The sequence below is a fragment of the Felis catus genome, chromosome B3 (assembly GCF_018350175.1).
Source record: "Felis catus isolate Fca126 chromosome B3, F.catus_Fca126_mat1.0, whole genome shotgun sequence".
In the NCBI taxonomy this organism is placed as follows: domain Eukaryota; kingdom Metazoa; phylum Chordata; class Mammalia; order Carnivora; family Felidae; genus Felis; species Felis catus.
This window is the reverse complement of record NC_058373.1, coordinates 12,904,039-12,924,646: the sequence shown is the minus strand read 5'-3', so window position 1 is coordinate 12,924,646 and position 20,608 is coordinate 12,904,039. Positions and strand designations below refer to the sequence as shown.

General features: G+C 41.1%; 1 long non-coding RNA gene across 1 annotated transcript; it reads left to right on the top strand.

The window, feature by feature from the left end:
* Window positions 1-1,412: 1,412 nt before the first annotated feature.
* Window positions 1,413-20,200, top strand: LOC111560976. Its single transcript, XR_002743328.2, has 3 exons — window positions 1,413-1,654; window positions 16,695-16,861; window positions 18,469-20,200. It is a non-coding gene; the product is annotated as an uncharacterized LOC111560976 (long non-coding RNA).
* The last annotated feature ends 408 nt before the right edge of the window (window positions 20,201-20,608 follow it).

Below are 20,608 nucleotides of genomic sequence, written 5' to 3'. Positions count from 1 at the left end.
CTCTCTGTCTGTCCCTCCCTCTCTCTTTCTTTCTCTCAAAACTAAACATTAAATAAAAAGAAGAAAATTAGGTATTGGCTGAAGTCTCTATCAGTAAGTCCATCACTGTTAAGGATTCAGTCATATTAATTTACTCCTAAGCTTCTGGCTGAGGCCAGACGAACCCTGAATGGTATCTGGTCGCAAAGATCTACGAATTGGCAAGAAACAGGATGGATCATTGAACAAAACAGTTCGTTAGCTCTGCTTAGTGCAATTGATGTTTTTAGGAACTGTGGTTTTATAGCCTGTGACATTGTTTGGTTGGCTTGTTCCTGAGCAATCAACTATTCAAATCAAAACACTATCAGCACCTTGTAGAATATAATGTGTTACAGACATTTTCCAAGAGTGTTAGTGTCCAACAGTGTCTAGAACATTGCCCCCCCACCCCGCTTCAATTTTTGTTGACCGAGGACCTCTTATTACTTACTGTTAAATAGTTCACATATTTTAAACTATCGACTATTAAGAAAAAGTTTATTGGTTTCTAAGATAATTTTTTCCTAGCTTTAAGGTTGAAAACTATTTCATATAGTTCATATAATCAGAGGATATCTCTCAAAGCAATAGATTTTATGATCCTCCCCCATTTCCACCTGTACACACAGACACGCACACACTCACTGCTAAAAAATCTCTCAGACTCCAAGAATGTAGTGCTGAAAAGGGACCTTATTGAATTCTTTCCGAATTCTGTGGTAAATATAGCTAAAATCATCTGAGTTCAGCAATTTGTTTAAAAAAGTTAAAAGAGGGGCGCCTGGGTGGCGCAGTCGGTTAAGTGTCCGACTTCAGCTCAGGTCACGATCTTGTGGTCCGTGAGTTCGAGCCCCGCGTCGGGCTCTGGGGTGATGGCTCAGAGCCTGGAGCCTGCTTCCGGTTCTGTGTCTCCCTCTCTCTCTGCCCCTCCCCCGTTCATGCTCTGTCTCTCTCTGTCTCAAAAATAAATAAACGTTTAAAAAAAATAAAAAAAATAAAAAGTTAAAAGAACAGGGTGTCTGGGTGACTCCACCAGTTAAGCCTCCGACTTTGGATCAGGTCATGACCTCGTGGTTCATGGGTTCTAGCCCCTTCTTGGGCTCTGTGCTGACAGCTCAGATCCCGGAGCCTGCTTTGATTTCTGTGTCTTCCTCCCCCATTCATTCTCTCTCTCTCTCTCTCAAAAACAAACATTAAAAAATTAAAAAAAAAAAAAAAAAAGAACATAGGAGCTATACGTAAGAAGCCTTGCAGTAGCAAAGGTGGGAGAGAAATGAGAGATATTAATACCGTAAGGGAGACACTATGGCTAAGTTTATTTGGGGTTACCATGGTGATTTGGATAGCTTCTTTGGTCACATTCTAAATGTTCTCGATTACAGGTAGTGATTTGGGGTTACTTCAGGATTATTAATTAAATCAATCTCCATCTGGCTCCAAATTCCATCTGAAGCTTTTCCTCTCTTCTCCTTCCGGGAGAAGGAGCAGAGAGAAGAGAATCACTGTGTTCCTGTCGCCGGCATTTCTCACAAGGAGACTACCTCCTTGCCGTCACCGATGAAGTTCCACGGAAAGATATTCTCGGAATCCATTCTGAGCCAAGCGATCCGAACAAGATCTATCGGGTGTTGAGGTGAGCCTTCTAGAGTCCATGCTGCTGCCTGTGTGTTAAGCCCCACTTGCCACTTCATTTTTTCCCCCAACTTTCCCAGGGGCCCTCCTAGTATCTCAGAGACTTCCGTTCTCATACTCTGTCTGGACACAGTGTGTCCGTCTCTCTCACTGTTGAGACGTTCAAGTTCCCAGAGGCTCTTCCTTATTTCTCTTTTGTCCCTGACCCGCCAGGAGGTGAGAGCAAAGTGCGGCACCCCTCACCTCCACACATTCCTCTTCCACCTGCTCCCTTGTCGCCCTTCATTGTGTGACCCCAACCCGGCCTCAAGCTCTCACTTGAGGGAGCTTTCTTAATGGAAGCCAGGCAATGACAAAACCAGTCCTACCACAACACATGGACCTTCAAATCTATATCTCATCCTTGAGTCCTCGACCTGTTACCACGGAAGCTGAGAAGCTCCACGTGCTAGCCGCTGGGCAAGAAAATGGGGACCTAATTTCTGAACAGAAGAGATGAGCGCATATTCTGGGCCATCTGGGTTTAAGTAGACATAAATTAGTGAGAGGATGCCACGTGGAGCTCAAATCACTCTGGTCAATCTTACTTCTGGATTCTCCCGGTGGTAATTTATCTAATTTAGTAACTTATCTGATTTCCCAGTGCCTTGGTGTCCCCATCTATAGAATAAGAAAGATAATGATTCCTGCTTCCTGGGAAGGCTTTGCGGATTAAGTACATTTTTATACACAAGGCTTTTTAATCAAGAGCAACCGATGCAGAGTGCGTGTTGGGTAATTGTTAACAATTGTGATTAATCGGTTTCCTTAAGAGCTCACATATCATTCTGTCACACATCTTTAGCCCTTTGGCACATAATACCAAATCTTTAGCAATTCGCTTAAGCTCAAAAGGTCAAATGCCATTTAGCAAATCTCAGCATGGACTTCGCTCCCTACTGACATTTATAAATAGCACAAATAAATGTAGTATGGATTAGCTGTGTCTTCCCACAAGGCTGGCAGGATCGGGCTGAGAGCCTGGCTTCTAGGGCATGAATGTTGTTCCCCACTCACACCTGCATAAACCTGTTGACTGACTTGGAATCTAGAAATCCTAAAAGTTCAGTGACGTGTCCGTTCTTTTGTCAATGTTATCCATCTAAGCCACTATTTGAAACTCGAAAAACATTGTGGGGGTGGGAAAAGAACTAGAAAGATCGGGTCAAGTGAGGGCACGTTCGTACAATTTAATAGAAGTGCAATTTAATGCTTCAACTAAATTTATACCTATGTCCACACGTTGAATGTTCACTCTTGGAAATTGTTTTGCCAACCTTTTATCTGGAACCAGGAATAAATTATACAAAGAGGGAATGCATCCTAAGGAGATAGTTGGCCTGGGGCTCCTGGATGGCTCAGTCGGTTAAGCCTCTGACTTTGGCTCAGGTCATGATCTCATCAGGGTTTGTGAGTTTGAGCCCCGCGTCTGGCCCTGTGTTGACAGTGCAGAGACTGCTTGGGATTCTCTCTCTCTCTCCCTCTCTCTATCCCTCCCCAACTTGTGCTCTCACTCTCGAGATAATTAAATAAACTTAAAAACGAGAGAGAGAGATAGTTGGCCTGAATTATTAGCCTTTTTATTATGAAAATGCGCATAGAGGAGCTTAGAACCAAAATTAATATTACAAATATCAGAACTAGGAGGCAGATTCTGTCAGTACATCTACTAGGCCTAGAAGTACATCTTGGCACAGGCATCTAGATTGTTTTGTGAGTAAATGTGATAATTAGCCCTTGGAAGATCTTTAAGTTAAGGATCTACTCCATCTCTAACCGCCTTTCATAACAGGTGTTTTATTAAAGAACGTATATTCATTTATTTTTTTAAATTTTTTTTTTTTTCAACGTTTACTTATTTTTGGGACAGAGAGAGACAGAGCGTGAACGGGGGAGGGCCAGAGAGAGAGGGAGACACAGAATTGGAAACAGGCTCCAGGCTCTGAGCCATCAGCCCAGAGCCTGACGCGGGGCTCGAACTCCCGGACCGCGAGATCGTGACCTGGCTGAAGTCGGACGCTTAACCGACTGCGCCACCCAGGCGCCCCGCGAACGTATATTCATTTATATCAAATTAATACTTTAAACCTAAAATTGAAAAGCCAGCACTTAAAAATTAATTTACTTCTATAAACAAATAGAAGTAAAATGTTATGAAAATATGTAAAAGCGATCATTGCACACATACATTTCTTGGGATAAGCTTTTGTTTGCCCATTTTTCCTTGTTTTCTCTTTCTCCTGTGTCAACCCATCTTCCTCTTCCCACCTTCCCTATCCAGGGAATCTATGCCTGTCAGTGGTTTTCCTCAAAGGAAATCCACATATCTATATATGTGTACACATATTTACATATTTAAAGATTATATTCACATGTCTGTATCTTTCTTTTCCCGTGTGGTATCTCAAAATAAGTCTTCAAAGTCAAGTGGCATAGCTACTCTTTATTTATTCATTCATTCATTAATTCATTCACTCATTCATTTTGAGAGAGAGAAAGAAAGCAAGAGAGTGCATGAGTGCACAAGGGAGGGGCAGAGACGGAGGGAGAGAGAGAATCCCAAGCAGGCTCCATGCCATCAGCACAGAGCCCAATGTGGGGCTTGAACTCACACACTGTGAGATCGTGATCTGAGCCGAGATTCAGACTTGAAAGCCCAGGTGACTGAGTCACCCAGGTGTCATAAAGCTCCTCTTTTTAATGGCTACACACTGGTTCATGGTGTGGATATACCATAATTTATTAAACCATGACCTTTGGAAAGGGTGTTAGAATTTTAAAATTAAAAAAAATTTGCCTTTACTCTGTTTTAAACATTTTTGCCCCAACAGGCAATGCTACTATAAACATTTTAGTGCATGAACAATGACAACAACACAGAGAGAGTAGTTATTATTTTCATTTTACAAATGAGGAAACTGTGGGTAGGAAAAGTTAACTAAAAGTTTTACAAGTAAGGACATTTTATTTTATTTTACTGTTATTTTTTTTTAAGTAAGTTCTACTTTCAGTATGGGGCTTGAACTCAGGACACTGAGATCAAGAGTCATGTGCTCTACCGAATAAGCCAGCCAGGCATCCCCACAAATGAGAAAATTTTAGCTAAGAAAGTGCAAATGGCTACAGCATTGGTCCTATTTGACTCTAACCTCATAGGTTTCACTGTGTCACATGACACTCTGTTGTCCTTCTTCTGACTTCCTAGAAACTGTAGGTTATTACATGGAAACGTGTGATCCTAAGTCACCGAATAGATCAAGCACTTGGCAGTGGAGATTAAATATAGTTGTGAAATTTGAAAAGAAAAGATGATTGTACGTTCATGTTTCTAAATGGTTACCTTAAGCTATCATGGTTCATGACAAACCTAGGACTTTTGGAAGAAATATGGCAGACTAGAATTTAAGAGAAAGAGTTTCCGGTTCAGGATACTTCAAATCACCAGGTGTAACATAATGAGGTTCGCAGGCTTCTGGGTCTGAGACAAGTGAATTAGATTAAATAGAACAAAACCTCCCACTGACAACTACGTAGGGAAAGGAGTCTTGGTGCTCAGTGAAGAGAAACTAACAAAGGTGAGACTTGGATGACCATGATCCTTGGGAAGAGAGAAGCACACAGAAGCCTCCCCATTGATCCTGGCTTTTTTCATGAAGACATTTTCCAATTTTCTATAGACAAAACATAAACCAAGCAGAAAGTGGTTGTTTTGTTGGAGTAGAGATACAGTAGTCAGAATTCCACACTGCCACATTGGTTGAGATCCGAGGGATAACAAACATCCCAGAGAATAGGGAAATATAGAGAAGTCCCCAAATCTCTAATTCCTATGGAGTCCCTGGTTAATTCCTATGGTAGATGTGTCAGAGCAATAGTCCAAAAAGCCAACAGGCTACAGCATCTGGGAAACCAAATAGAACAGCAAAAATTTCAGCAGCTGCATGTTGCCGTGGAGACTATGGTTGGAGTTCAATTCCTGACAAATTAGAATACAGCCCAGACTTTCAGTGGAGATTCGCAAAGGACCATGAAGTACGAATAAAGGCCAGACCCTTGGAATAAAGACCATACTTCAGAAGGTGAACTATGGTTCAGGAAAAATCTCAACACTGAAATATACCAACCTCAAACTCTAAAATCAAACAGCAATTAGATTATGGTGATCTGCAGGCTTGATCTGCCCCCCCAGAAGAAAATCTCTTGCTGGAGGAAGATAACATCATCCAGAGCCTCTGTACTGTGTCGTTGACAATGTCAGATATCTATTAAGAATTACTAGGAGAATTAAAACACAGGACCAAATAACCAAAAGATATTTATATTTTATAAAAATCATGGGAACAGACCCTCAGGAGATCTAGATAACTGATTTAAAATACCTTACGATCAAAATGCTCTTTAAAATGAAGGAAAGATGGGAAATTTCATCAGGGAATAGGAGTCTGTAAGCTAAAATTCTAGAACTGAAAAATAAGTTATATCTGGCAATAAAAATTTAAGGTATGGGTCTAAAAAAATATTAAACACAGCATAACAGATGATTAGTAAACTGGAAAACAGGTCAGTGCAAACTACCAATATTGAGAAATTGAAAGAAAAATAAAGGTAAAAAAAATAAGGAAAAAAATGTAACACGTATCTAACAGGACACTTTGCAATAGAAATATAACGGAGACATCAAATGTAAACAAGAATTTTCCAGAAATACAAAATTTGAAATTTTTATCACAAGAATACCTGTACTATAAGAAATGTTAAAGGACATTCATCAGGCAGAAGGGGAAAAATAGGAGGAAGTGTCAATTTATAAAAATCAAGCACATCAGAAATATCACCTGAATGATACAGATTGAATGTTTGTGTCCCTCCCAAAATGTACATGTTAATATCTAATCCCCAGTGTGATGCTATTTGGAGGTGGGGCCTTTGGGTGATGATTAAGTCATAAGGATGGAACTCTTAACAATGGCATTAGTGCCTTTTTAAGAACAGGTGGAGGGGCGCCTGAGTGGTGCAGTCGGTTAAGCGTCCGACTTCAGTCAGGTCACGATCTCGCCAGGTCACGATCTCGCGGTCCGTGAGTTCGAGCCCCGCGTCAGGCTCTGGGCTGATGGCTCAGAGCCTGGAGCCTGTTTCCAATTCTGTGTCTCCCTCTCTCTCTGCCCCTCCCCCGTTCATGCTCTGTCTCTCTCTGTCCCAAAAATAAATAAACGTTGAAAAAAAAAATAAAAAAATAAAAAAGAATAGGTGGAGAAGTAGCTTTCTCTTTTTCTGCTATGTGAAGAGAAAAGAGAAGTCAGCTGTCTGCAGCCCAGAAGAGGGTTCTTACCAGAACCTGACTATGCTGGCACCCTGATCTCAGACTGCCAGCCTCCAGGCTGTGAGAAATCATTTCTATTGTTTGTAAGTCACCCAGTCTATTGTACTTGATTATGTCAGGCTGCATTGACTGAGACAAGAAGTGTAAACGCACAGGGCTTTCAAAATGTTTTATTTTCTAAAAGGTAGTAGACTGCTTAAACAATGTAGTAGGGATGTTGATAGCATGTAGAGTCACAATGTATATAAACAATACCAAGAAGGCTAAGAGGAGGAAAATGGAAGTGTACCACTGATAGCTTCTGACACTATACATAAATGCGTGTAATCACTTGATGTAAGACTGTGGTTAACTAGAAATGTGTACTATAGGGGTGCATGGCTGGCTCAGTCAGTAGAGCATGTTTCTCTTGATCTCAGGGTTGTGAGTTTGAGCCCCACGTGGGGGTAGAGATTACTTAAAAATTAAACTTATTAAAACTGTATATTATAAATCATAAAATAACCGCTAAAATAACAAAACAAAGAGTTGGAGTATATAAAGCCAAAAAAGGAGATAAAAGTATTCATTTAATTCAAGAGAAAGAAAAGAGAAAAAGGAATAATAACCAGGACAATTAGAAACAAATAGCAGGTGGCAGTTTTCTGCCCATCGTATCAATAATTGTATTACAGGTAAAATGTGTAAATACCTCAATTAGAGATCAGAAATTGTCAGATTGGAAAAGTAAAGCGAGACCCAACCATATGCTTTTTATAAGAAACATACCATAATTATAAAGGCACAAATAGGTTAAAATGAAGGAAAAGATACCCCATGCTAACCCTATTCAAAATAATACTGAAATAGGTATATTAATATAAGACAAAGCAGATATCTGGTAATATTCAAGAATATTACCAGAAATAGAAGTTATTTTGTAATAATAAAGAAGCCAATTCATCAAGAGGGTATAACAATCCTAAATACTTATGCAGTTACTAATGGAGCTTCAAAATACATAAAGCAAAAACTGATAGAACTGCAAGGAGAAATAGACAATTCCATAATTAGTCTCTCTCTACTTGATTGGACAAGTAGATAGAAAATCAGTAATGCTATAGAAGACTCGAACAATATTATCAACTAACCTGATTTAACTGACCTAATTTATAAAATAACCCAACCAAAAAAAAAATAGCAGAATTCACATTCTTTTCAAATGCACATGGGCCATTGACCAAGATATACCATATTCTGTGCCATAAACAAGTATCAATATATTTGAAAGGGTTCAAGATGTGCAAAGTATGTTATTAATCACAATAGAGTTTAATTAGATCAATTATAGGGCAAAACCTGAAGAGGCCCCACATATTTGGTAGTGAAACTATACTCTTCTCTAAAAACTATAGAGCAAAGGGAAAATTAAAGGGGTTTTAGAAAGTCTTTTGAACTGAATGAAAATAAAAACATTAATTCTGGTTCAGCTCTGACATGTAAAAAGCATGGAAGAAGTCACTCTCGTCCTCACGACATAAAAAACTGAACAAACCCCAAACCATTGACTTTTCTTGGGCTTCTCAGAGAACAGAGATCAAAGGACAAACTGCCATTCCAAAACTGGGGAGAAAAGCCAATACAGAGAGAGTCACAGCTGAGGTGTACTTACCTGGAGCAGAGCAGTCATAAACTGGTAGGAATACTCAGGAGGCTGAGTGTGGACTCGTGTGAGTGGGAAAAACTCCTGGCTGTTGCAATCTTGGGGGGAAACTCTAAAGCTTACCTCCAGGAACTCTACCTGACTCTCACAGTTAAAAGTCACAAAATTCCCTTGTGTGACTCTGAAAGGGAAAGGAGAAGATTAATCATTGGGAAATATTCCCAGGGAGGGCTCCATAACAAAGCGCTGCCTTCCAGGGGGTGGAAAAAAACTTGATCACAGTCTTGCCTCATCTTAGATGGAGAAGACAGTCATTCTCCTTTCAACCCGCACTTGCCTTTCTGTCTCATCAAAGCGATGTGAAAGGGAAAGGAGAAACTATACTTCAGAAGAAACACCTGTGACCATCACAGTCCAGAGAAACAGGTCCACGAAAAGACTAAAAAGAACTCCTAAGATTATAAAATGCTTTTCACCCACACAGGCTACCACACTGACAGAAATTCAGTATGAAAATGGAGTAACAGCTGAAATAGCAACTAGATACATACTCTCTATGAGAAGGAGTCCATAGGAAAGACCTAAAATCAACAGGGAAGAAAGAAAACAATTATAGTGCTATAGAGCTATATACAGCCTCTGGCACCTACAACCGCAGCAGATATGAAACACAGCACAACTCCTAGCAGATTACAAGAAATCCTCACATTAAAAGCCTATTTAGGGGCGCCTGGGTGGCGCAGTCGGTTAAGCGTCCGACTTCAGCCAGGTCACGATCTCGCGGTCCGGGAGTTGGAGCCCCGTGTCAGGCTCTGGGCTGATGGCTCGGAGCCTGGAGCCTGTTTCCGATTCTGTGTCTCCCTCTCTCTCTGCCCCTCCCCCGTTCATGCTCTGTCTCTCTCTGTCCCAAAAATAAATAAACGTTGAAAAAAAAAAAGCCTATTTAACTCAGTTTCTATTCCTATAAATGTCATGCTTTCAACAAAAAAATCACAAGACATGCCAAAAGGCATGTAAAAGCATAGACTCCAAAGAAAAAAGCAAGTATCCAAATCAGACTCAGATACGCAATAGAAGTTGGAATTCACAGGCATGATATTTAAATATTTTTTTTTACACTTAATTTATTTTTGAGACACAGAGCACAAGTGGGGGAGGGGCAGAGAGCGAGGGAGACACAGAATCCGAAGTAGGCTCCAGGCTCCGAGCTGTCAGCACAGAGCCCGACACGGGGCTCGAACTCACAAACTGTGAGATCATGACCTGAGCTGAAGTTGGACGCTTAACTGACTGAGCCACCCAGGCGCCCCCTTTTTTTTTATTTTTATTTTTTCACAGACGTGAAATTTAAAGCAACAAATTAATATATTAAGGGCTCTAGTGCAAAAAGTAGACAATATGCAAGCGGAGATGAGTAATGTAAACAGGGAGATTAAAACTCCAAAAAAGGTCAAAAGGAAATGCTGGAAATAAAAAGCACTGTAACAGGGGCACTTGGTGGCTCAGTCAGTTAAGCATCCAACTCTTGATTTTGACTCAGGTCATGATCTCATATCAGACTCTGCATTGACAGTGCAGAGCCTGCTTGGGATTCTCTGTCTCCCTCTCTGACCCTCCCTGCTCACTTGCTCTCTCTCAAAAATAAATAAGCATTAAAAAAAAGCACTGTAAACAGGAAATGTAGAATGCCTTTAAAATGCTCATTAGTAGACTGGACTCAGCTGAGGAAAGGATCAGTGAGTTTGACGATAGGTTAAAAAAAAAAAACAAAAAAAAACAAAAAAAAAACAACTTCCCCCAACAGAAATGCAAGAAAGGAAGGAAGGAAGGAGGAAAGGAAGCACAGAAAGGAGGGAGAAAGAAAAAAAGGAAGAACTTTAATAATAAAACCAGATGAATATTAGAAGAAAGGAAAAATACAGACTGATAGCTCTCAGGAATATGAATACAAAATTCTAAACTAATCGTTAGCAAATCACATCCAACAATGTATAAAAATAATTATACACCACAAACAAGTGGGATTTATTTCAGGTAAGAAAGGCTAATTTCATAATCAAAAACGAATAAATGTAACCCATCATATCAACAGCCTAAAGAAGAAAAACCATGATCATTTCAATTGATGCAGAAAGAGTATTTGATACAATCCAACACCTACCTATTTTTGATAATAACTCTAAGCAAACGGGAAGTAGGGGGCAATTTTATCAACCTGACGAATACTGTCTACAAAAACCCTGCAGCTAACATTGTATTAAACGGCAAAAAATTGAATGCTTTCGCCCTGAGTTTGGAATTAATGCAAGCGTAGTCATTTTTCACCGTTCCTATTACACACGGTACGAACAGTTTCAACTAGTGTAAGGAGACAAGAAAAAAATAAAAAGGTATGTAGATTGAGAAAGAAGAGATGCAGTCTTTCTTCATAGATGACCTAATAGTTTAGGTAGAAAATCCCAAGGAATTTACCAAATAAGTCTTGGAAATAATAAGCAAGTACAACAAAGTCACATGAAACAAGGTTAATGTACAAAAGTCAGTTGGTTTCCCGTATGTCAGTAATGAACAGTTGGAATTTAAATTTTAAAATAAATATTATTTAAAAGTAGCATCAAAAATTAAAATCCTTAGGTATGAACCTGAACAAATATGTATAGGATCTACATGTGGAAAAATACAAAGCTCTGATGAAAGAAAGCTGTATCTAATCAAATGGAGAGATATTTCATGTTCATGGATTGTAAGATTCAGTGTTCCTGTATATATTTGGAGACTCCATAGAAAGATGTATGTACGTTTATAATCATTGTATATTCTTGATGGAATGACCCTTTGTCAGTACATCATGTCCTTTGTCTCTTGTAATAACTTTTTATAAAATCTATTTGGTCCGATATCAATATAGCTACCCCAGGTTTTATTTGCTTTTTGCATGGAACAGAAATAATTCCACTTTATTTTTTAAAATGTTTTATTTATTATTTATTTGTGAGAGTGGGGAAGGGGCAGAGAGAGAGGGAGATATAGAATCCGAAGCAGGCTCCGAGTTCTGAGCTGTCGGCAGACAGCCCAATATGGAGCTCGAACCCACAGACTGCAAGATCATGACCTGAGCTGAAGTCAGACGCCCAACTGACTGAGCCGCCCAGGTGCCCCTAAATAATTTCACTTTAAACTTATGTGCGTCTCTCATAGACAACTTAACAGTTAGATTATGTGTTTTGTTTTTTTTTTGTTTTTTTACAATTCTTTCTGCCAATCTGTCTTTTAATTGGTGAGTTCAATCTGTGTACATTTAAAGTAATTACTGATAAGAAAGAACTTATTTCTGGGGCGCCTGGGTGGCGCAGTCGGTTAAGCCTCCGACTTCAGCCAGGTCACGATCTCGCGGTCCGTGAGTTCGAGCCCCGCGTCGGGCTCTGGGCTGATGGCTCGGAGCCTGGAGCCTGTTTCCGATTCTGTGTCTCCCTCTCTCTCTGCCCCTCCCCCGTTCATGCTCGGTCTCTCTCTGTCCCAAAAATAAATAAACGTTGAAAAAAAAAAAGAACTCATTTCTGTCATTTTACTATTCGCTTTCTATATGTCTTCTATCATTTTTGTTCCTCATTTTCACTATTACTGCCTTCTTTTGTGTTTAACTCATTTATTCCCCTTGTGTCTTTTTTATTTCTTTCTCATTTCCTTTTTCTGTATATATTTCAGTTCTTTTCTTAGCGCTTACCCTGGGTATTACAACTAACATCTTAAGTTTATAACAATCTAGTTTGAATGAATACCAACTTAAGTGATATGCAAAAACTCTACACCTATGCAACTCTGCCCCCCTTATATTGTTATTTTTTTTTTTTTACAAATTACACTGCTATACATTGTGTTCCCATTAACGTAGATTTATAATTGTTTTAGGCATGTTCCATTTGAATAACATAGACATAAAAATGAGTAACGAGTTAGGGGCACCTGGGTGGCTCAGTCAGTTAAGCGTCTGACTCTTGATTCCGGCTCAAGTTCTCATGGTTGGTGGGTTCAAGCCCCATGTCGGGATCTGCATTGGCAATGCAGAGCCTGCTTGGGAATCTCTCTCTCTCTCTCTCTCTCTCTCTCTCTCTCTCTCTCTCCTTCTCTCTCTGCTCTGCCCACTCACTCTCTCTCTCAAAATGAATAAATAAACCTAAAAAAAGTAACAAGTTAAATATAATACTAGGTTTTATGTTTATCTGTGTAGTTACCTTTACCTGTGTTTTTTGATTTTTCATATAGCTTTATTTTACTCTGTAGCATCCTTTGATTGTAGACTAAAGAATTACCCTTCTTGTAGGGTAGATCTATAAAAACGATGAACTCCTTCATCTTTAGTTTGTCTGAAAATGTATTAATATCTCCTTCATTTTTTTTCATTTTTTTTTAATGTTTATTTATTTTTGAGACAGAGAGACAGAGCATGAACAGGGGAGGGTCAGAGAGAGAGGGAGACACAGAATCTGAAACAGGCTCCAGGCTCTGAGCTGTGAGCACAGAGCCTGACGAGGGGCTCGAACTCACGGACCGCGAGATCATGACCTGAGCCGAAGTCGGCCGCTTAACCGACTGAGCCACCCAGGCGCCCCAATATCTCCTTCATTTTTGAAGAATGGTTTTGCTGTGGCTACAATTCTCCTGACTTCCATGGTTGTCAGTGAGACATTGGCTATTAATTGCATTGAAGGTCCCCTGTACGTGGTGAATTTTGCCTATTCTACTTCTTTCAAGATTCTCTCTGTCTTCGTTTTTGACAGCGTGATTATAATGTGGCTCAGTGTGGGTCTCTTTCAGCCCATCCTACTTAGAGTTTATTGAGATTTTTGGATGTGTGGACTCATGCCACTCATTATACTGGGGAAATTTAGGGAGATTATTTGTTCAAATATGCTTTCTATTTCTCTCTCTCCTCTTCTAGGATTGCCTTTTTGTATATGTTGTTACATGTTTGTATGTGTTGTTACGGCGTCCTTTATCTCCGTAGGTCTGTTCTAGCAAGTACCATATCCAAGTTTTGTCAGGGACAGTTCTATGAATATTTTTCCTTGCTGGTCCAAATAAATAAAAGCAATACTATCTTGGTCATTGTAGATTTTCTTTGTATTAGGTCACCCTTCACAGTGCTAAGCCAGGCCATTTACAATCCTACTTTAGCTTTTACTTCCTGCTTGCATGGAGCCTGTCAACCAGCCAGAGCTGAGAGCTTGTCTTCTCATTTCTTTTCTGAGCCCTGGACATATGTGTAGCCTTCTGGATTTTTTAGTATATTTGTGTTTCCAAACCAGCCGACAAAATTCCTGAAAATTTAACATTTGGCTCACATGAGTTGCTCTTAACTGGCATCAACTGGCTGAAAGACACCCCTGATTTAGTGCTCCCAGGAGTAAAAATGTAAAGAAAGCAGAAGGGAAAGAAATCAAGCAAGGGTATTTTTCAGGCAAACTTCCAGCCTCAGCTTACTCTTGCAGGGATGCCCGGGAGTGGAAATTATGCCATGGAGATTATTACAGGTTGTAGAAAGGGAACTGGGCTTCCAAATTCCTACGTTAATCAGTTTTCAGCTAAGGGCTGCTTTGGGGATGCAAACTACCAGGCACTTTTGGCTCTCCGCTTATTGGACAAAGGGGATCTGGCAGTCTGAAGGCAGTCTCATCAAGAGAATTGCAAGAATGGGTTCTTTTTTTTTTTAATTTTTTTTCAACGTTTTTTATTTATTTTTGGGACAGAGAGAGACAGAGCATGAACGGGGGAGGGGCAGAGAGAGAGGGAGACACAGAATCGGAAACAGGCTCCAGGCTCCGAGCCATCAGCCCAGAGCCCGACGCAGGGCTCGAACTCACGGACCGCGAGATCGTGACCTGGCTGAAGTCGGACGCTTAACCGACTGCGCCACCCAGGCGCCCCACAAGAATGGGTTCTTAGAGACAAAAGGGTAACAAAGCTGGCGGTGGCGGTGGGGGTGGGGCACATGAATAATAAAAGAGAATTATGGGGACCTGCGTGGAGTGTGGACGTGTTCATAGAGTCCACTCCTTACACCGGTCTGATCCACTTACATCATAGGAATTTCAGTCCATCTTGTTATAGCTTCTTAAAGATGTTGGAAAGGGAAAAAGAAAAGCATTATGAGAGGAGAGCTTGTAGGATGGGCTGTAGTTCCCACTGCTGTAGCTAATGTTTGTGAATATATGCTGAATTTAAATACAATGAATGACAGTGGGATAAAAATAAAGTTGAAGGGACTATACAAATTCAGATAAAGACTTCAGGAAAAGATTGTGACCGGGAACAAAGAAAACCATTACATAATGATAAAGGGGCCAAGATATGAAAAGAACATAATGATCTTTTTTTTATTTTTTACTTTTTTTTTCAATGTTTTTTATTTATTTTTGGGACAGAGAGAGACAGAGCATGAACGGGGGAGGGGCAGAGAGAGAGGGAGACACAGAATCGGAAACAGGCTCCAGGCTCCGAGCCATCAGCCCAGAGCCTGACGCGGGGCTCGAACTCACAGACCGTGAGATCGTGACCTGGCTGAAGTCGGACGCTCAACCGACTGCGCCACCCAGGCGCCCCAATGATCTTTTTTTTAAAAAAATTAATGCTTATTTATTTTTGAGAGAGAGAGAGAAAGAGAGAGAGAGACAGAGAGACAGAGCTGAGTGGGAGAGGGGCAGAGACAGAGAGAAAGGGAGACACAAAATCCGAACCAGGTTCCAGGCTCTGAGCTGTCATCACAGAGGCCAACGCGGGGCTCAAACTCACAAACCATGAGATCGTGACCTGAGCTGAAGTTGGATACTCGCCTGACTGAGCCACCCAGACACCCCATAATAATCTTAAATGTGTGAGTACCTAACAGAGAGCTTCAAAATAAATGAGGTAAAGCCTTATAGAACTGAAAGGAGAAACCAGGCATTGTCTATAACTGGTTGGAGATTCCAACTCCTTTCCCAGTAATTTGTAGAATACCTACTGTTTTACCTAAGAAAATAAAAATGGGTGTCCACGTAAATAGTTGTATGTGGTTTTTCATAACGATGTTATTTAAAATAACCCAAGCCTGGAGTATCACAGATGTCCAACAGCAAGTAAATAAAAAAAAATGTGTATAATTGGAGTATGCTTTGACCACAAAATAGCACCGAGTTACTGATACATACAACAGGGTAGATGAACTTCAAAAATGTTATGCTGGGTCAGAGAAGTCAGATAAAAAAGATTACATACTCTGTATTTCCATGACACTCTGGAAAAGAGCAAGCAATTATGACAGAAGTGGATTGATGTGGGGGTACCAGAGCGGGTACCAGAGCAGAATGCAGGCGAAGGGGAATGAGGAAATATTTTTGGTGTGTTGAAATGTCCTGTATTTACGTAATGTCGGTGTTCACATGAGTATATATGTTTTCTATAAACTGTTGAACTGCACACTTAAAATTGATACATTTTATTGAATATAAATTAAACCTCAGTCAAAAGAAAAGCAAACATTCATCCAGAATAGGAAGTAAATCACACAAGGAGGTATTATGTAACCAAGAGTGTTAACAATCACAGCTACATGCAATAATAAGGATGAGTATCAAAAACAAAATATCGAGAGATAAAAGCCAGACCTTGAAGAGTATGCATTTTATGATTTCAATTATATTAAGTTCAAAGCATTGAAATTGAACCTCTGCTGTTGGAGGCTAGAATGGTGTTTACCTTTGAGTGGGTGGTGGGTGGTAATGGGAAGGGATCTGGGATGCTGGTAATGTTCTATTTCCTTTTTTTTTTTTCAGAGAGAGAGAGAGAGAAAGAGAGAGAGAGACAGAGAGAGAGAGAGAGAGAGAGAGAGAGAGAGAGAATCTTAAGCAGGCTCACCTCTCAGCATGGAGCCCAACTCAGGGCTCCATCCCACAAGATCCCGTGATCCCATGAGATCATGACCTGAGCTGAAATCAAGAGTCTGATATTTAACCAACTGAGGCACTCAGGCACCCCAATAACGTTCTATTTCTTAATCTGCAGGGTCAAATCCTGGGATAAATCAAAGTATGGTCAAAGAGCTATTGAGAAGGCAGAGCAGAAGGAACGTACAAGCATGACTGGTGGAAATGTAACCGCTCCAGAAAACCTCGGTCAGTTTCTCCAAAGTTAATGTATGGGATCATGTGACCCTGACATCCCACTTCTCGGTATGCATTCTAGAAAAATGAAATTTACGTTAAATCAAACACTATCCATGTATGTTAATGAGATAGAATTTGAATAAAAACTTAAAAAAACAACCTATCTGTGAATATGTGTAGCAGCATTAGTCAAAGCTGCCCATACATGGAAACAATCCACATGTCTTTCAGAAGGTGAAAGGATAAGCAATCTGTATTATGTCCACACAGTGGCATACTTCTCAGCACTAAAAAAGAATGAACTATTGACACATGTGATACGACACATAAATTTTAAGAGAATTGTGCTACGTCAAGGTTTTTCAAAATCATGGCTCTTGACTTTTTTGGGGGGCTGTATAATTTGTTGTGGGGCTATTTAACCACATCCCTGGAAAGGCCACCCCTATGCAGAGGAGGCAGTACCCCTCTACCTTTCCAACTTAGTACAACTAAAAATGTCTGTAGACATGGCCAAGTGCCCTGATGGAGAACCACTGTGCCGAGGGAAAGGCCATAGTCTTAAAATATTACATATTGCATGATTTCATGTATAGGACATTCTGGAAAAGTGAAAGATATAAGAGTGGCGATCTGATCCGTGGTTGCTGATGGTTAAAGGTGGGGAGAGTCTGAACACAAAGAGGCAAAAGGAGGGTATTCTTCAGAGTGTTGGCATTGTTCTGTATCCACTGATAATTACTGATCTATGCCTGGGTAAATAACAAATACAGTATAATAAGTATATTATTACTAAATATAGTAAATAGAGTACATAATTTTAAAAAATCGAAGAAATAAAATCAAACCCAACAAAATAAGTACAGTATAAATGGAAAGTCATACTTTGACTTGCCAGTCAGGAGGTGATCTTGGCAGAAGGGTTTTCAGTGAGGGTTGTGAGAGAGGCAAGGATGAGTCAGTTCTGTAAGATGTCTAGTAACTTCAAGTTAAGGACAGTGAGAGTAGAAGGGTCTGCCATTTTGGAAGTGCATCCTAGACTCTTGCTTTATGGGAAGACCATAGAGGATAAGCAAAGACATAAGCCAATATTCCTAACAAGGTTGCACACAATGCAGCAGGGAAATGCCCTCCTACTAAAGAGGGGCATGCCCAGCGTGAGTCCTGGGTAAACCACTGGGCACATTCCCCATGGACTTCCCAGAAGAGTTCATCCTATGCCTATAGTGCACTGTGTGTCCTAACCTCTCTCAGGAGGCTGGTATGAAGCCCCAGTGGGGGACTGTAAGGCAGAGCTCCTCGGTTGGGGGTTACCGAGCTGCTCTTCAGAAGTGCATCTTTACATACTCTCCCCAGAGCCCACAACTCCTATCTCGGGGTTCTCTCCACTGAGCCATCTGGAGTATTTGGATGCCCTGTGCTCTAAGTTTTTTAGTGACTAAAATTGTTCTTGGAGATCCTCTGTTCTGTGATCTGCACAGTAGCCATATCTGTTCCAGGGACGTGCTAAAGGAACCTAAGCTAGGGTAGATTATACCACAGAAATTGAGTTGAGATGACCTTTTCCAAGACCAGGAAGTATGGGCATATCTGGTCTCCTGGGGGCAGAGAATGGTCTCTGGATTGGTTGATTTCCTAGGGTCATCAAGTTCTGTTCTCCATTTATTTTGTAGGAAACCACCTGGAGATGCAGAAGACAGATGATATGCAGATTGGAACACGGAACAAGGAGGTGAAAAACAGAGACCGTACCTTGCAGACAATGGAGATGTCAAAGGTCAACTAGATCTTTAGTCAAAAGGTTAGAGGTCAAAATTAGATTGAGTGATGGAACAAGCCAAGTGTGAGGAGAAGTGGGAAACGAATATGTGGCATGGTCCTGATCAGTTTTGCATATAAAATTCCAATTCCAAGAATGCCAAGTCATTGCATAGCCCCAGATTTTATCAGCTTGGGGGAAGCAAATCATCTGGAGATTCAGGGACTGGACAAATGGGTCCAGGCTGGAGTTTAAGCTCTCACACTAAGGTCTCCCTGTAGGACATCATCGCATATATCTGTGCAGGTTGGGAACTGCATAATTCCAATGGGTCCGACCACACCGCATCTAGTGACACCCCTGGAGTGCTGGGATCAGTTGTGCAATACTCCATGGTCTCTGCAGCTGGATTCCAAGAACGTGAGGAGGTCTGTTGCATTTTTTTAGTGATGGCAGGAAATATGAACAGAGGAAGAAGGGGAGGAGGGTAGAGAGAGGGAACGAGGAAGGAAGCCAGACTGAGAGAGAGAGAAAGAGGAGGGGGAGGAGGAGGAGGGGGAGAAGGAGAGAACACTTGAGTAATAGTTCTAGTGATCAGATAGTTTATTGTAAAAACTGGACTATTTTATTTTATTTTATTTTATTTTATTTTAGTAGGCTCCACACTCAACATGGGGCTTGAACTTACAACTCTGAGGTCAAGAGTTGTATGCTGTATGGACTGAGCCAGCCAGGTGCCCCAAAGGTGGGATAGTTTTGAAACTATAGCAGAAGCTATAGCTACACAAGAGCCATTAAAATTGGACACAGTAATCATATGTTCACCCCAGGAATAGGGCATATGTCCCTGGGCTTCATTTGGTCCGGATGAGATTCTGTCTGCTACTTCTAACCACAGAGGGCTATGGAGTGTGGCCCACAGAGGCAGCAGAGGGCATCTGGGAAGCGTTGTAGGGACTTGGGGATCCAGCTCTAGCCTTTCTGCACAGCAAGAAAGCAAGCTATCGGGCAAGGCTTCTCAAAGTCCGATGCCCCAAATATGCTTTCTTAATTGTCTTGCCTAGGCCCAACCTCAAATGCGTTCCCTTCTCCGTCCCTGGAATGAAAACAGCCTTACTTGGATGTGTTGGTGATATCTTGCCTTCTCTCCTCTTTCCTGATGTTTTGGTAACTAGGCTTTATAACCGGCAAACAGGTTCGCTCTTAAAGACTTAATCATTTCAGGGCTGTTTTGGCTTACCATACTTCCCCCTATGTGATTATCAGGACTGTCTTTAGTTACACGTCGACCAAATATGGTTATGATTTAATGTGACCCTTGCACACAGCATTATATGAAACGTATGTCAGCTAACTGGCGTATCCCAGGGGTTGCCCTGTCTTACCGACGAATACGGTATCAGTCTCAGGCGGTATGAGATTTGAGGGGCCCATTGAAATCACTTGTGAGGTTGTGAACAAACCAGCATAATATAAGTGTGTGTGGTCACCTGGAGAGCTGGTTAAACCACATTGCTGAGCCCTGCCCCCAGAGTTTCTGCTTCAGTAGGTCTGACGAGGGACATAAGGCTTTGCATTTCTTCTTCTTTTTTTAAATGTTTATATTATTTATTTTTTGAGACACATGGATGCACACACACAGAGCACAAACATGAGCGGTGGGGGGGGGGGGTAGAGATGGCGGGCTCTCTGGCTCTGAGCTGACAGCAGAGAACCTGACGCAGAGCTTGAACTCATGAACCGTGAGATCATGATCTGAGCCGATGTGGGACGCTTAACCCACTGAGCCACCCAGGCACTACAGGGCTTTGCATTTCTTTCAAGTTTCCATGTGATACTGATGCACTGTTCTAGAGACCACAGTTTGAGAACCACTGTCTGAAAATTACTGATATGAGGGGCGCCTCGGTGGCTCAGCCGGTTAAGCATCCGAACCTTGATTTCGGCTCAGGTCATGATCTCAGCGTTTGTGAGATCAAGCCCCACATCGGGCTCCGTGCTGATAACATAGAGCCCATTTGGGATTCTCTCTCTCCCGCTCTCTCTCTTTCTTC